We start from the raw sequence: 18,287 nt of genomic DNA, 5'->3' as shown, positions 1-18,287 counted from the left end.
TTTTAAAAAAAAGCAAAAAGAGACACACAAGATCAGACGTCCCCATATTTTCCTTAATTTTTTAAGATTTCAAACTTTGGCTCAGCAGTACTGGGTTGTGAAGGCCTTACATACAAATTTGAGGAGGGTTTCAGGTAACCTAGTGGCTAAAATGGGGGGTTAACAGATGAAAACAAAATCTTGCTTTGTCATTTTTAGGTAGAGTAAATTTGCCTTCCAACATTAAAATACATGGAATATGAATGGTAAGCAATAAAACGGTCGTTGTGTTGGTTCTTGCTGTCTGTACAGGTTGAGCTTGCAGGGCCTGGTACATTTTGTTTTCTGGAGGCTGATGACATCTGCCCCTGTGAGCTGGACTTGGATTCCCCTCTAATGCCCCTTAGAACTGTCATTTTTGGAAAATGTTTATTTAGAGGAAAACCAAAGAAGGGTGCATGTGTAAATGCTGCAAGGCTAGATCTCTTAAATTCTTTCAAAGAAAATTTAAGGCATTGCTTTAAAATGGCAAGAAATCAGCACAGAAAGGGGGAGAAAAAAAAGGTATTGAAAATGTAGACTGCAAAATCTAATTTTGGAGGTGACCAGGAGATCAATGGAAAATGAAAGGTGTACATTTGTGAATCAAATTAATATATGAATGTGTAAAGCATGCCAACCTGATGTGGAGATGGATGTATATCCTTCTCTAAAACTACAACCAGTTCATCACTTCAACCTAAAGGGCTGCGTATTGAGTGCTGATTCATAAGGAGTCCACAGTTTGTGTGGGCTCTCACTGACAAGTACAAATTGTCAGCACATGAAAAAGAAACAGTTTAAGCATAATTTTAAGCACAGCCATCATTACTCCCTCTGTACACCTGGCACAGTTACCCAAAAGGATCTCAGCCAGCTTGTCTGCACCTTAGATAACACTGCAATAAAACTCAGTAGTCCAAAACTAATACAGAACTGGAATGACACAGACTAAAGGAAAGTTGTGGTTTATGTGCAAAGGGAACGCATTTCAGGGCAGAAGGGGAAAATAATATTAGCACTCACACCTGCTGCAATTTCCTTAGTTTGTTCATCACATTGCCTTGGTAAAACACACATCTATCTCCTTTCAATAAACTCAAGTTTTCTGTCATTATACGCTGAAGGCAGATTAGAAGCTGAGGCTCCATATAAATGTTTTTTTTGTTGTTGTTTGTTTGTTTTTTGAGAAATTTGCAGCTAGGATTGCATCTTTCTGCATTGCGATGTCAGTGGAAATTTTCCTTTCCTTAGTAATATCATTAGTTTCTGTTTTACTAAATGATCCCAGGTGGCAGTGTATCAGCCAAAAGACAAAAATAGCTGTCATCAATAGCAATAGAGGGTCAGATTTTTTTTCCTTCCTGAGTGACTCTGCACTGTCATTATGCAGAATTTTCCTGGTTAAGCATGTAGAAATGCATAATTTATTTGAGTTAATTCTGGAAATTGAGGACAGAGCTGTAAGCACGGGAAATGCAGGAAGCAGCTGCATTTTGAGTCTTCACTTTGTAGGTCTCTACTTGTAGTAACTATACTGGGGCAGGAATAAAACAGGGAGAGGAAAAATTAATTTTTAAGTTATTCCCTTCATCAGCTTGCTGGGGTAAATTAGAAGAGCCTTAGAGTTGTTAAACTCACATTTCTATAGAAAAGCCCATTGTTCATGGATGTTCATGGATGTTCAAGAAAATGTATATAAAATGGCCATTATGACTTTAAGCAGCAAATTATACCTGCAGCGGACAACATTTGTCAGCATTAAAAAGCCACCGGTCTCTCAGCTTCCTTTCCTTGGAAACTGCCATGGGGATGAGAAGGAAGGACTGGGCGGGGGAGGTCAGGGAAAAACAGCTGGGTGCTGTTTTTTGGCTGAAATCCTGCTGAGCATCCACCAAGGCCACAAGCAGGCTGCACGTAGATGTGCTCCCAAATTTTTGTGGCTGTTGCTCCCTTCCACCAGGCAGGTTTATTTCCCACGGTCACCAAGGTGTGTTGCCAGAACAGGTTTCATTCCCATGGGTGCAGTCAGACATTCTTGGGAGATTCTCAGGCACATCTTGCATCCAGAAATAACCCTGACCTCTTTCAATATCTGAGCCACATAGCATTTTGTACTCCTAGTGCAATGATGACCATATGGAAGCACAGAGAGAGGAAAAAAAGTTACTCTCTACTTCCCATCAATGAGCAATGTTCAGTCACGTCCTGGGAAGCAGGGCCTCGATACACATAACAGTTGTTCAGGAGGGTGGGGCCTTCCACCACAAGAGCCCCCCTTTTATGGCTAAGTGTAACAACACCACATGGTATGGAATATCCCTTTGGTTGGTTTAGGTCAGCTGCCCTGGAGATGTCCCCTCCCCATCACTTGCCTACCCCCAGCCTGCTGGCTCTTGGGGGCTTGGAGGGAGTCCTGCCGCTGTGCCAGCACCACGCAGCAATGGACACAACACTGGAGTGATACCAGTGCTGTTCTAGCTATGAGTGCAGAGCACAGCACTGTGTGGGCTGATGCAGGGAAAGTTAACTCCATCCCAGACAGACCCAGCACACTATCCTCAAATGCTAGCTCTCTTCTCCACTCAGGGACTGTCAAAGTGCCTTCATTTTACTTATTTCTGCACTTTCATTCTTCCAGATGCACCTCATCCAATAATTAGGAAGGTGCTTTTATTTCTTGTTAGCAGTCATCAGCTTTCACTGTGCTGCTGTTAAATCTTCCCTTTCATTTACCTGCAAGCCCAGAAATTCTGTGCTTGTATCCAGTCCTTGCCCACATTCCTTTTTGTAAGAAGAATACCTGTAACCACCAGTTTTACTGAAGAATCAACAACCCAGACGTACATGCTGTCCAGCTGCACTGGCAATCAATTGCTCATTACCATCAGCAATCAGTTACTCATTAAAATCACTGCATGTGGCATGGTCATAAGGACATTCAGTGTCCTAGCTTGTCCTTAATTCTTCTACCTTCTGAGAATGGTGATCAGCTGAGGACTACAGCACTGTCAAGATTCCTTTCTAAGAAGTCCTGGCTTCACAGGCAGCATAGAAGAAGCAAGAGGCCACAGACATTCCCTTATTGCTATTTGCATTATTTTTTCTTCAGAGTTGACAAAGGTAGGGGCTCCTTATTCTCAGCCTTCCAGTCAACTTGTCTTAAAAGAAGTTTCCACTGATTTTGGGTGGATTTATATGTCCTGGGGAAAATAAATAAATAAATTAAAACTGTCTTTCTCATGACTGCCTTGGTCATAATGAGTACTTCTTCACTGATGCTGATGACATTAAGAGGACAGAAAATCTCAGCTTATTCTAATATATGCTACATTTTCTTAGAATGTCAGCATACATTTTCTCCACCTTCCCATCTTCCTTCGTGGTCCAGTAAGCCCTGCAATACTCAAGACTGCAGATCATTTGGCTGACATATTCACTGGCTTTACACTGAAAAAACACCATTTATCTACTGGTTTGGCTCAGATGGCCTTCGCTCTAAGCCCACAGCAATGTTGGATTCATAGTAAAATACCTCATAATATCTTATGTCACTCAGCAGCCCTGTTTCTTTAAGCTGTGAAGTTATACTGGGAGAGGAGAATGCTGCACGTATCTTTGGTTCTGTAACTGGGAGGCTTTTTCTGTGTCTCTGGGAGATCTGAAGACCTGCCAGGATCTTTGGCTTCAGCTCCCCACCAAGGAGTCCCTGTTATTCCTCAGACTTTCACAGCTACATTTTTCCCAGTTCTCTATTACCTTGGGAAATGGCAGGAGAGCTCTTCTATAGTGCATGAATTAGTGGGGTGATAGTGCAGTTTTAATTAGCGGAGGGTACTTACATATACGGTCTGTATACTCTGGAGGCACAGTCTGAATCACAAAGCAGTCCCTGTAGCAGACTTAACATTTTTCTATTGAACAGAAGTGAATCTTTTCCTCAAAAACAGGCTATTTCTCAACCGAGCACAGATATACATTGATGAGTTACAAGCTATTAGGAATTCAGAGAAGTTCCTAGCCCTACATCACGTTTTTTCTTTACCGAGCATTTTTAACTGCTTCTTTTCAATCAAATCTGTCAAAATGATGTTGCAGAGCCCACGGTAAAAGCAAAACGAGTGTGTGTGGCTTCTTTACTACAGTGTCATTGAACAGAAAGATCAATTTCTGTTTTGGCAGCCAGTTTTGTTCTCAGTGAAACCAGTGGAGAAATCTCACTGCTTTCAGTGTGGATTGGATCAGGCCTAAGGTGAGCTCTCTACATCTCATTATGCAGTTCATTTAAGCAACAGGACTGGAGTAGCTTCTTTCACTGACTTTTAGGACACCAAAAATCAGAGTTTTGATTTTTTTTGATAAATTATCTGACTATTCCCAGAATACTGATCACAAGGAGAGGACAATACAATTCTTCCAGAGCTATAGGGAGCTTAACTGTAAGGAATTATCTATTCTCCATTGTACTCATTGCCACTGAAATTTTAGCTTACTTGGGACAGAGCCATACTTTTCTTCTTACATCTATGATTGAAAATGTCTGTAAGGCCAGATTCTTGACCTAAATCACAATGTTAAAGATGATCTACCTGTTATGTTTCTTCACATTGTTCCGTTTAATCACCATCACCTTAACCGTGAACTGCTAATTTACAAAGTGGGATCACCAACTCTTTAGGTTTTGGGTACTTCATTGATGCAGCCTATAGGGTCAACATTTCTACCCAGAATAGTGTAAATGTGCTTTGAGAAAGGCAGAAGGCATGAGACAGACAGGTGACAGCTTTTGATAAGGCTAAGACATGTGAGGACACAACAAAAGGGTCAGGATTGTTTTCCTTAGACTGGAAACAAGGAGGATATGCAACTAGGGTATATAAAATCATGTTCTATAGAGAAGATTAAAAAATATATACTAAATTGCTAACAAGGGACAAAAAGCCAGCAAATTATTCTTTTCAAAGAAGAAAGCTTTTATATAACATATCATTAACATGTAGAACTCATTGCCACAGACATGTCAAACTTCTATGACTCAAAATTGCATTATCCAGCTACAGTAGGTAGATTTAAGTGCAGACTGGATATATAACGCATCTTCAGCCCTTGTTGGTCTGGGAGTGAAAGGAAGGAGAAGATGAAGGGAAGTACACTGTCCCACAGCTTGGATGTTGGGGACAAGTTGTTATCTTCTGTCCTAAGCTAAGAAGGAGGAGCTGACTGTTCTCCCACTGAAGCTATATGTTAGAATACAGAAATAAACAGTTTCAGGTAAGATTTCAAACCTCAGTTTTCTAGCCTGAAGAGTCAGTTTTGACAGTGCTCATAGAGGAGCATAAAGAGAGGCTCAGAGTAGGACAGACTGTCAGCACATGGCATGTTTTAACAAATGCACACACAGCAAGACAAAATGTAGCTGGTAATAACTGCATATGGAGGAAAAGCTGAATCCTTGACTATGGAAATGAAATAACTGGATGAGAGTGTATATTCCTGGGAGCAGTGCTGACAACAGATCTTACATCAAGCCCTAGGCTGTGTTGGTCAGTGGTAATGTGTTTGTATTTACAGAATGCAGGCATAATTTTTAGAGAAGCTAAGAACTTGGATTTCAGGTAGATATGCCAGCGGACCTGGGAAGTTTTGTAAAAACACAGTGGTAAATTTTATTTCAAAATATTATCCACCTTGGGTTACAGCTGGAGATACCAGATTCTGCATTGAATTTTTATAATCTGTAGTCAACAGGGACATTGCTTGTTTCCTCATTTTAGGTCCCCATCAACTGTGAAAGAAAACATTAACATCTCACTGTACCAAAATGATATTCATCCTTTATGCTTTCAAGAGAATAGTTGTCAACTTCTATGGACTCACGAGTAACTCAGCAACTTTCACCCCTGGTAATTAATTCAAAAGGATCAAGAGCTGTTTAAGAGCCATTAGCACTATTAGCTTCAATCCTGGTTTTTCACCAGGGAAAGTCTTCCAGAGAAAATTCAATGACACTTCCTACATTTTGACAGTAATTGTGATTTCCATATTTAAAAAATGAATCATTGCCACTCTCAGTAGTCCAAGGCTGGGAATCCACACAAAAGCAGAGAGGTACTTGGGATGCCCTGAATGTTTCAGTCTTCAGGGTTTCTGAAGAACTGTCTTCAAAGTGAAAAGCAGTGCACAGAGCTGTGGACAGCTGAACTGCCTGACACAGGCAGGGAAACCCAGTTCAGCACCTGCTGATTTCTCAGCCTGGCTCTGGGGCCAGCACCTTGCCTCTTCCCTCCAGTCACACAAGGTCCCCACGTTTGGAGTCAGGCAAAGCTCTATGCGGAGCAGGGAGGATACAGCCACAGCTGCACACCAGTGCTTCCCCAGCAGTCAGTGCAGATCCATACACTTGTCTCAGGTGCCATGTGAGTATGGAGGGCAAAACCAGAATGATGCCAGAGCTGGCAAAGCAAGCAAATAAGTTATTGCAGAATTCTGCACTGAAATTTGATTAGTAGCTCCTTCAGAGGCTGATGGCAAAAAAAGAGAGGAGTCTACTGAAGGACAAGGGAAAAGCAAGAGTTGAATCAAGGAGGCTTGCAGGCAGGTAATTCCAATTAAAACCACTATACTATACAGTATTCAAATTCCCATAAGGGAAAGAGGAAGAAGCTATATATTCCTTAGCTCTTACATTACCATATACCAGTCCCACTCACATGACTACAAGGAGAAACTTCACCAGTTAAGTCTCCAGCCATTTCACCATCTTTCCAGTCACATGTTCTTGAAGCACAGCTTGAAGGAAATGCACCTCATCACAAGGAACAGAATTGTCAGTCCCTTACCACAGATGTCTATGAAGGCAGAACAACATAGATTTAATTTGTGCGTGCATTTTTGAACCTTATATGAGATACTGCAAACCATAAATAAACTTTTAATTTTTAAATATTAGCTGCAACCTTATCTTTACACATGTAGAATAATGCAAGTTTGTTTGTTTGTCATATTGTAAAGGGCACACAGTACATATGAAAGCTATGTAATTATTAGTAGAGCAAATTATTCTTCAGCATTTGAAAAGGAGATACCAGTTTGATGCATTCAGAACAACATGAGTGGTAAGAATTTATAAGAACAGCAATTCTGTTTTTTCATGTCCAAAAACATTGTTTTTAGTCAGGCAGATATATATTATTTTTTTCAGATTAATAAATTGCAAAGGTTCACTGTACTATAAAATATCCGTTAGTTAGAATTAAGCATGGGAACATTTAGTAAATTAAGCATTAAATCACTGGTAATGCCACTGCCCAGAAATTTTCAGTGAAATATATTTTGACATCAAATGCCAACAGATTAAATTATAAAACATTTTGAGAAAAAAAAAAAATATATATATATATATATATTATTTAAAGATTTAAACCTATATATATATATATATATATAGGTTTAAATCTTTTTGGCTTGGAATGAAAAAAAAAAATCCAGTTCAAATTGACTTTGCCTTAAAATGTAATTTTAGTAGGAAAAAAAAAGTAAAAAAAAAAAGTTAATTGGTAAAACTTACAACAAAACTGTCAGTCGACTTTAACTTCTTGCTTTTTCTTTTTAGATGATATTATAACTATTTTGCCATTTCCATCTTTCCACTATGCATCTGCATGAAAATTCCTTGTGGTACCAGAGGATACACTAAAATCTAGGTACCTAGGCATCCTATAGTTTTCTGACTATTGAACAAAATGGATTTTGAAGAAATGTTGCAAGCTGAACTCAAGAAACTGAAACAAAAGGCATTGGCTTTAGGTTATTAAAGAAGAGATAATGAAATCCTGCTCCCAATGAAGTGATTTTTAATGGGAATTTAATGGCACCTGAGGGAGCACACCCAAATGCTAACTTTAGCCTTGGGAGATAGGTTAGTCTTCCTATGTTTCCTCTTCAGTTGGTTGGGAATGATAAGATCCTGCACTCAATCATCCCCTACAAGAGCTTAACTATAGCCTTTCTCCCTCCATTAGCTCTAACTTGTCTAGGAAAGCTGCCCTCTGTCAGTAGGTATCAGCATCATTTTACTCCTCTCTCACTGGGCCTGTTATGGATGAGCATATGCCTGCTGATTTCACCTGAGATGCTCTAGATACAGACACACAGACACACAGACACACACACACAAAAAAAAAAAAAAAAAAAAAAAAAAAAAAAAAAGACCACTCATAGAATTAAGACTGGGATTCCTGCAGATTTCGGTTTTCTTAGCCTGTCCACACGTCGTCCCTGACTACTTGCTTGAACAAAGAAAGCTGACCACGTCTGAGAATTCGTGCTTTATTGTGATTGTTGCCCCCCAAATCCCTTTTGTGCAAGTGTAGCTGAACCTGGCACTGAGAGTGGAAAAGATTGACGGGTGCCTCTACTTCAGCAATTCACTTTTGTAATAGGAGCAGATCATTAGGTCAAAGCAGCTGGTGCTGTGGCTCTTCCCATCTCCCACACATTTGGTTCAGGGTTTCTTTTTTAAGACTAGATATAATCTGGTTGCATGTTCTGCATCTTACTAATCTAAAAGAGGAAATATATTGGTGCCTGGGGGTAAAATCCATTGTATTCCATAGAAGAAGGTTTTGAAGGGACCTTGAGTCAGAGTATAATTTATTTCAAATGTAAACTTCCTCCTCAGAGAAGAATGTCATGGGAAATTGTTCAGCTATGTCTGTGCTTCTTAAATAAGTGGCAGGCCAGCTGTAATAAATTGCTGGGCACTTCTTGCACTTCAAGAAGCTGTGCGGCTATTGGCATGACAATTCAAACCTGCTTTTAATAATTAATAAATAACTGATCTGCCAGGGTGTGCAGGCAGGAAGTCAAAATTAAGTGCTTCTAAACCACATTATGACAGGCGGCACCAGCATAGTCACAATTTTGCTGCAAAGATACAGCCTAACTGCACTTGCTTCCTTTTCTGCCATCACAGTCCAGTTGCTTTCCAAGCACAGCAACATCTAGGACATGGTCACCTATGATAATAAGATACCACGCAACTTCAAAATGTTTATGAAATTTTCAAGCCAAATCCAAGCTCTATGGGAAAGCTCAATCCTTTTCACTTGTATAGATGTGGAAATAAAACATGAACATCACCAAAATCGTATATACAGAAATCTTTTGTATCTCTGCTTGGAAGCTTCAAGCTTTAGTGGTGAGACTCAGTAGGTTGGGTTGATGGTTAGACTTGGTGATCTTGAAAGTGTTTTCCAACACAAATTTTTCTATGATTCAAATAAAATTGAAGAAGACAGCCTTTCCTACAGTGGTGTTCTTATCTGAAGGGCAGATTAACACGATTTCTCCTTCAGTAAATGTACGCCCTGAGACAACAAAGCATAATTAAGAAAGGTCTGTGGCAGGACTGATGCCATAAAGAGAAATTTTTCTGATAGTCCTGGCTAAAGAAAGACACAACTCTGGGATTTCAGGCACAGCCCCTGAAGAAACCCAACACCATACAAAAGCCAAGACCTCACTGCAGCTTTTGGCCATACTTTTTTAAATCCAGCTGATTTAAATTATTTAAAAAGCATGTAAACAGTGTCACCCACATGTTATACATATAGGCCTTTTTTTAAAGAAAGTCAGTGAGGCAGGCTGTCCCTAATGTCTTTGTAGGCCCTTTCTGGACCTCCCTCCAGGACCAATGACTCTTAAGGGCAACCACTCCCTGAATGCTGCTCCTGTGGCCCAAGTGAACTGGTGGTGTGGCCATGCTGAGGCTCAAGAGCAAGGGGTGCTCTGCAGGAGAGGTGTAAGGATGCAAATTCATGGTGTGAGTAAGGGGACATCAACCCTGATGTTGGTAGACTCAGATCACCTCAGATATGGAGGAAGTGACAGCGACTCAAGGACCCCTGGAGATGCACTGTGGGGACTGCAGACACTCAGGTCTCATCCCCTGGTGTACCCAGGCTTCCTAACATGTCTGGAAGGAACAGGCAGTGACCTGAGCCCCCACGGGGACATTGGCATCAATCTCATCAGGCAGGTGGCCAAAAACACTGCTTTACCCCCAGTTGAAGACATATCAGAAACAAGCACAAAAAATCACAAGGCAGCACCTCCCACTCCTATCTCCCAAAGACTATTCCTAATCTCTTCCTTACAATTCAGACGTTACTATCTTTAATTGTGCAATGTCTAGCTATCATAAATCTGGAGAGCCTTGTTACTAGACAGAAATCCTTCCCTTCTCCAATCCCACTGAGTGCCTGACCTCCCCAGCACCTTGCAGCAGAGAGTTCCATGGTTTTATTATCCCCTGTGTGAGAAAGGTTTTATTTGATCAGTCTGGAAATTGCTGCTTTTCAATTACTTGAGTATTTTTAGCCAGCAATGCTACAATAGACAGGATTTAATATATCTTTATCATACTCACCTTCATTGGTTCCCTTTCTAAGATGAACAGTCCTAGTACAAACTTCATATGAAAGGTTTTCCAGGCCCCCAATCACTTTCATTGCCCCTCTGTGAATCTTGCCTAGTTTTCTTTAAGATAGAGTAGCTGTTAATGTTCATACATTTGAGGTAAGGCTGCATTATTTTTCTTGTTATTATCTTTTTACTCCTCATCTATCATGTAACATCTTGTTTGTTTTTCTGGGCTTCAGTGGCATACTAGCAAGGTCTAAGTGAGCAGTATATGGGGTACAAGCTCCCACCTCTAACCTTCTGTGGCTGATTTAAAACACTGTAAACTGTATAAACTTTAAAGAGTGTCTGAATTATCACAGCATTGTGAAGCTCCCGTTTGATACCAATGATTAGAACAAATCTTTTTGCAGTTTCTAAGTGTACTTTGCTCTTTTGGGGGTATTTCTGCAGCCCGTCACTCTTGAGGTGTGTAAAACATTTCCAGGTGTGGAACATGCCAAATGGGAGACATGTGGAAGGAAAGGTAGGCTCTCTAATGCAAAGAATGCAGTATAAAGAAATGGTAGCTTCCCATGACATAGGTATGTTTGGGCAGTGGTGGTGTAGCCAGGTACATCTGCATATACTTGGGACAACAAGAAGAGTTGTCCCCACTCAACAAGCTACTGTTATTAATTATTGTTATTACCTTTGTTATTATTGTTATTAAGAAAAGTAAAGTAAAATAAAATAAAATAATAAATGAAGTGCTTTAAAAAGACATAGCACTGTGTGCACTGCCCTAGTCTTACCTGTTGTTATCAAAATTCTGGTAATCACCATACTATGTTTGCCCCAGGTTCTTTTGTATCCCCTGGAGCAAGAGCCAGGGAATAAACGGGCAGGCTGCTCAATAAACTTGCAGGTGACTGCATTATTATGCTGCCCATGGCCACAGAAATGAAGTCCAGAGCCCACAGCTTTGTATTCAGGACACTAACCCCTCCCAAGTGATATTACATAGCTCACATATTTTGTATGAAGATATGAATGAAACAAATGTGTTGCCACCACAATCTAACGTAGCTGGGAGAGTATGAGACGAAAGGAAAAATGTAGGTTGGATATTTTTGTATAACTCCAAACAGTAGCCATCTGGGAGAAATAATGAGGGTTTTTCCCAGCAACTCATCTCCTCCAGAACTAGTTTGACTCTCAGCTAGCTGATAAATGAGAACAAAGTTATTTATAGCTCAGTCATAAATGAGGTTCAAATTCATATCTGCTGCCAGTTTATAAGCCATGTACTTGTGTTCCACAAGCTAAAAAATCTGTTGTTTTTTTTTTTCAAATTACCTGTATTCCTGAAGTAACAACCAGATCATCAATGGGACATTAGGTAGCATTTTCCTTCGAGCCAAGAGTAAACATGAATTAAGAAATTTCAGGGAGACCTAGGCTAAGTATCTCCACAGTCAGCATATTAGGGTAAGTTCCATGGCTTTACAACTGCCACCAGGATGCCAGCACTTAACAAATGACAATATCTGGTGGGAACAGAGGGGTAACTGGAGTTGAAAGGAGAGTGTACAAGCATCTGCTTAATTCTTTTTTCACAGACCAGTCCTGATAACTGCCTTCTGCCCTTTCAGCTCAAGTTGTAGGGGAAAGGAAGGAGGCCGTCTGTCTGTCAGATATCTGTTTGGCCATTCTTTGTCTTGACTCCCTTTTCTTTCTCCTTCTTTTTCTTTTCTCAGGCAGTTGCGAGGATTTCTATCAGTACATGATAATCTCTTGGCAGCTGGTAATGAGCTGGGCTGGAACCAAACAATGTCAACAAGGTGAGAAGAAGAAAAATAGGAAGATTGTAGATCACATATGTGCAGTACCATAAAATGGTGCTCTGCACTCCCACAAAGACACATATACGCCCACATTGAGGAAGCTCACCATAAGAGGAGGCTTGTTTTACTGAAGAGGGAGGCTCGAAGGTCAGAAAGTCACAGAGCCAATCACCTGAGAGTGAAAATGGACTAAAAGTATTGCACAGAAGTTGGGAAGTCACTTGCATCATCTTTTCCATCCCTTTTCCAGTACTTAAGGGTACCAAAAACATTATTCCACTGCTTGCTACTCCCGCTGAAGGGAACTCCACATCCTCTTTGGGATTTCCTTGTAGAGGAACTACAGTGGCCTAAACATCTTTGTGCTGAGCTATATGTAGTCCTTACCTGGCTGTGCAGGGAGAGAGAAGCACAAGAAAACTCTGAATAGGAGCCAGTCCAGGAAAACCGGCCTCTCGCTATCACTGCTGCTAATGCTGGGATTCAGACAGTGCCCTGAAGAGAGGAGAGGAAATGAATTTTGGGGCTACTGTTTCTTCCTCACCTCTTCACTCTTTACTATTTGTATTGTGTCCAGGTTGTCTTCCACAGGCAAAACTGGACCTTGTGTCTGCCACTGGCATGTAACAGTGTATGTACACCACCTCTGAAAGGCAGGCTTTAGGAGATCAGAGGCCCTTGCAGGCCCAGGTTGAGTTCAGACACTGCAAGTCCTACCAGCTCTTGCAGCAAGAGATACCACGAAGGTGAACTGATATCCTAGTTTCTCTGGGGCAGCTCCAGGGTTGAAGTCCCTTGACTATGTGTCAAAAGAAATCCTCTGACATGTTATTTTGTCCCTGAGTTTAGAAAGAGTATTACAGAACATACAATATCTCTGTGTACATTGCACTGGGAAGGTGCTATTTCCCAGTCTTCCACACTGAAGCCACAGCCTTCCTGAGGAACCTGCTGAACCTGAGGCTAGGAGGTACGAGGTGTGGATTCAGTATCTGAATAGGTCTGTCAGGTAACCTGATGTGTGAAGAAGGAAACAACCTGTCACAGTCTCACATGGGGATCATGTATTCTGAGTGCATATTCTGCAGTATTTCCACAAGGGCATTTGAAGAGATGTGCAAGACATCATTTCTCTGTGCCTGGTATGAAGTTCAGGGCCTGTCCACCTATGGAGAAGTACATCTTTAGGATCTCCAAAATGCACCTATAACGTTAGCCCATGTTTTTCTACTTCTTCTGAACAGCCAGGTATATTGTCTACCAACAATATGTCTACCAACAACGGACTACCCAACAGCCAGCTCTGTTTCTTTTTTCCTGCAGGTGAACTTTGGGAATGGCCCTAAATCCATCCTGGAGGCCACTTCAGAGGAGGTGGTTATAGCAATGGAAGTGGAGCAACTTGGCAGTGCAAAGACAAACCCATCTGGGCTGCTGCATTGCAGAAAGGTATTCCTGCCCAGGTAGAGAACCTGATTGTAAAAGTACATAATGTAGATGCTCATATACCCAGGAGTCAGGCCACTGAAGAACACTGAAACAACCAGCAAGTGGATCAGCCTGCTAGAATTGAAGTGGCTCAGGTGGATCTGGACTGGTAAGTTATTTTTAGCTCAGTGGTCCCATGACACCTCAGGCCATCAAGGAAGAGATGCAACATATAGAGGGCTCATGGTGGACTTGACCATGGACACTATGGCACTTGTTACCCATGATTGTGAAACATGTTGCACTTAGGCAAGCCAAGCAGTTAAAGCCTCTCCGGTATAGAGGATGATGGCTAAAATATAAATATAAGGAGGCCTGGAAGATAGATTATATCACACTCAACAAAGCCCTACAATGGCAAGTGCCATGTGCTTACAATAGTGGAAGCAGACATTGGCTCTGTCTGGAAACATACACCATGACCCATGCTACCACCTGGGACACTATCCTGGGCCTTGAAAAACAAGTCTTACAGTGACATGGCACCCAGGAAAGAATTGAGTCAGACAACAGGACTCATTCCCCAAAGAAACTCATAGATACCTGGACCAAAGAGCATGGCATTGAATGGATATATCACATGCCCTCTCATGTACCAGCCCCTGAGAAAAACTGAATGATACCATGGACTGTTAAACACTACACTGAGAGCAATGGGTGCTGGGTCATTCAAACACTGGGATACACAATGCAGAAGCAAGCTGGTTAGTCAACACTAGGGGATCTGCTGATTGAGTTGCCTCTCCCCTGTCAAAACTGTTATATACTGTAGCAGAGGATAAAGTCCCTGTAGTGCACAAAGGGCACATAGGGGAACATTGCTTAGGGTCTGGCTTTGCATCAGTCAGCAGGTGGTGAGCAATTGTATTGCTCATCACTTGATTTGTATATTCCTTAATAATAATAACAATAATAATAATTTCCCCACTTTTTTCTGTCCTATTAAACCATCATTATCTCAACCCGAGTGTTACCTTTTTTTTTTTTTTTTTTTTTTCCCTCACTGTGGAGGGGTGAGTGAGTGAATGGCTGAGTGGTGCTCTACAGGCTGTCTGCTGGGTTAAACCATGACAGCACAGCTCTGCAGAACTGCCTATCTGGCCCTAAATATCTGTAAGACCTGAATCAATGTGACAGGGTCAGGTGGATCTGACATTGAGGTATCCCATGTTCACATTTTCAGGAGTATAAGCTTAAACCAAAAGCCAGACTTTCAGAGCCCAGAGCCCAGAACAGAGCCCATATTTCAACAGTTTCCTACCTACTGTCTGAGCACATTTCAGGATCCTCTCACAATCTGTTTTTTACTCATTACAGAATGATTTACAACATCACTGCAGTGTGTTTCGGAGGATTTCCTCAAAGCTTCATCCCTTTGGTTGCCAGATACTCAGCTGTACAATGTTCAGAGTTTAAATGGTTTCCTGCTCTCATTTTGGGAGTTCTTTATTGCGATCTGTGTCTGAAAGTAAGGTGCAGAAAAGATAGGCACTACTGCTAATTCAGAGTGTGACACTTTTTTTTATTTTATTTCCTCCCAGCCCTCCATAACCTTTGCCATTTACCATACTTCACTCCTCCATGCTATTATCCAAATTGAACTGCTTTAGGTTCAGTCATAAAGTACCACCTGTCTGATGGTTTTCAGTATAGGGTGTCTCTAGGTGCATGTTCTGTTGGCTTTTCATGTTGTAAAATAATTGTGCACAATAATATTAGGGCCCAGATGGCCATGATAGATAACTAGTTGTTAGTTCAAGTTTTCCCAGCTAATTTAGCTCCTCCAGCAACATAAAGAAAAATGCTTCGAAAGAACGTATTCCAAACAACCAGTGTCCCCTGTTGGCTTTCTTCAGTCCTGCAGAGATATTTATTACCTTTTCCTAGAACAAAATACAGTGTTAAGTATAAAAGCAATGGTTCAAAAGGCCATAAAATGTATTGGGGCATACTATGGATTCAATTGATTTCAGAGCTTAGATTTAGGGAAAGTTTATGGTAAGGGACTTTATTTTTTTCAAAAGCTTGGCTTAGTTATTTAATATTGATCTTAAGATTACTATAAAATACATTTCTATTGATTTCTGGGGGGAAAAATTAATCACTGTGGGAATTTCTGGCTCTATATATTGGGTGGGTGAAGCTCTTTCAAGTCTTTACACACTGCAGTTATGAAGTACTATAGGAAAGTGGGCTATGAGAGGGTGGAGCAAACCCACTGACCTCACATAATTCCACATCTCAAGATGAAGCCAAGTGACCCAGGAAAAAAGGTAGATATCATTCTGGTGTGGCCTTTCTTGATAAAATGGGATTGAATGATCTTCATATCAGAACACAGAATAATAACCTTTGCATGTATTTTCATCAGCTAGCTTACCAATCTATTTTTAGCAAATGGAAAATCCTACCTTAAATATGCACTGTTGCAAGGTTAAAAATAGTCCTATGAAAGGCTTGTCATTTAAGGAAGTTCCTCTGAACAAGGCTGTAATACTCTATATATTTACTCAAGTTTTTACTTAATATAAATTAGGATGTCAAGTTCCTGCATTTCTACTTCTTTAATAATACTTTCCACTGGATGCCAATTACATCTGGATTCTTACTGGGTAACACCTGACTATGGAAATTATTCTTATTTTATTGATAGACTGGCAAATGCAACTCAACATGACTTAAAATTTGTTTTTCTTTCTTGACAAAAACAAGTGTAAAGTGAATTAAACACGGAGTACAATTCAACAGTGTTAGGCTAAGCTTAGTGAGGAGGGCATTCTGACTTTGAAAGCCAAATATATAGATGTATAGATGTAGAGTTGCATTTGCTTTAAAAAAAGCAGAAACACTAAAGGGATGGCAGTGCCCAGATTATGCATTCCTGCAGGTTCATCCCTCTTATGCATGAGATAGAAAGAGAAAGGAAGAAATATTAGAAAAGATAAACTATAAAGTCATGTAGTTGCTGGGCATATTAGTACATTATGTTTTGTTTTGTTTTTCCCGTTCATTCCTTAAGGAAAAGATTCAACAAGTACACACTTGCAGACTTACTCTGACTTCTACTGACTTTCTAGTCCTAGAACTATTTACAAAATAAAATAAATAAATAAATAAATAAATAAATAAATAAATAAATAAATGGACTGAGTGGACACTACTCACATTAAATTCACCTGTTGCCTTTGAAGACTGCAGTCACAGCATTATTTCCCAGTGTACAAGTAGGCTGCAAAATAAAATCAAGGTATTACCTTGTGACATGTTGTCTTGGGTATATGTGTAACGCAGTGCTTTCCTACATGCAATATGCTCAGGTCTACCATAATTCCTCCTGGTAGATAGTAGATAGTTAATGAAACAGTTTTATTGATTTATGATGTCCAAGTCGGAGTTCTGGGGACTTTGCTTTTCTGCTTTACAGGCTCTGTGTGGCTATTTGACAACTGGAGGAAGTGTACATGCAATATCAGATCACTGATCGTTAGCACTGGCAAGTCCTCAAAAGGTTTTGTTTAAAATTACCTGCTCTTCAGTGCTTTGAAGTAAATATTGCTGTTACTGATATTGATTTCAGATGTCATAGAAATCTAGTCTATGACTCTTTTAAGATCTGAAGGTTAAACTTTATGCCAATGCCTAGAAATCATGATAGCAGTAGCACAAGCATGAGCAGAATGAGTTAAGACCATCACAGACTCCAGAGCAAATCAGCAAGGAAGGGAGGCTCCAAGGGCACTCAGCACGTGGACAAGGAAAGGCTTAAAGAAGCACTATTCTCCCACAGCTGTAATTCACTTAAAAGGCTTATTGGTAATCAAAAAGCAAGATTATCCACAGAGCTGAGAAAATCTTAAAGCTCTACTAATTTCTAGCAGAGTAGCCTGATCCAAAGCCTGTTGTAGCTGAGGAAGGAATCCCACCAACCTCCACGAGCTCTGGTTCACACTGTGAACCGACTTAAGGACTCCAGAACATTAACTGCTAGGTGGAAATATCAGTCTGTTAAAAGTCTGCCCTTACAAATCCAGAAAATACCAACCAATCTACTGGTAGCTAATATCTCAGCATATCCCTGAAAATCCAATTAGTGGCTGCAACCTTCAATTTTACCCTTGTCCGAAAATACATCTTGTTCCTTTTCACAGTGGGTTTGCACTCTAGTCCCTCCCCAGCACACACACTTCAGTAGATGATTTTTCCCATCCATGCCAAATTGCAGACTCTTTTCCATGAAGTAATTTTGTCTGAATTGCCTGTGCAACCACCCATCCCTTCCCAATTTTAGTCCAAGGCATCTTGTTTTCAAATTAGTTGCTATCTTAAACAGCTTACTCCCTTCAATCTGTTCCTCTCAGGATTTCGTTTACCTCTCTGACAATCTCCCATTTTACCTCATTTCTTCCTCAGGCTGAAGAGGCCAGCACAGGCTAATCCCTCCTCATAACTCAAAGTCCAAACCTCTGGAGTGTTTAAGATTTTCCTTCATAACACCTTTTCAATTTCAAACCTCTAAGCAATTTTACCGGTGCC

At 40.6% G+C, this 18,287-nt stretch overlaps 1 long non-coding RNA gene across 1 annotated transcript in view; it reads right to left on the bottom strand.

Annotated features, from left to right (window-relative positions):
* Positions 1-5,074: 5,074 nt before the first annotated feature.
* The window catches only part of LOC106014861 (uncharacterized), a 173,178-nt gene continuing 159,965 nt past the window's right edge, over positions 5,075-18,287 (bottom strand). The window contains exons 3-5 of the long non-coding RNA XR_011804989.1: positions 16,920-16,983; positions 6,729-6,866; positions 5,075-6,470 (exon numbers count right to left, since the gene is read on the bottom strand). This is a non-coding gene — a long non-coding RNA (uncharacterized lncRNA). The remainder of the gene's footprint in view (positions 6,471-6,728; positions 6,867-16,919; positions 16,984-18,287) is intronic.

Source organism: Anas platyrhynchos, chromosome 1 (assembly GCF_047663525.1).
Source record: "Anas platyrhynchos isolate ZD024472 breed Pekin duck chromosome 1, IASCAAS_PekinDuck_T2T, whole genome shotgun sequence".
In the NCBI taxonomy this organism is placed as follows: Eukaryota; Metazoa; Chordata; class Aves; order Anseriformes; family Anatidae; genus Anas; species Anas platyrhynchos.
Note: the sequence above shows the minus strand (reverse complement) of the source record. Positions and strands in the feature narration are given on the sequence as shown.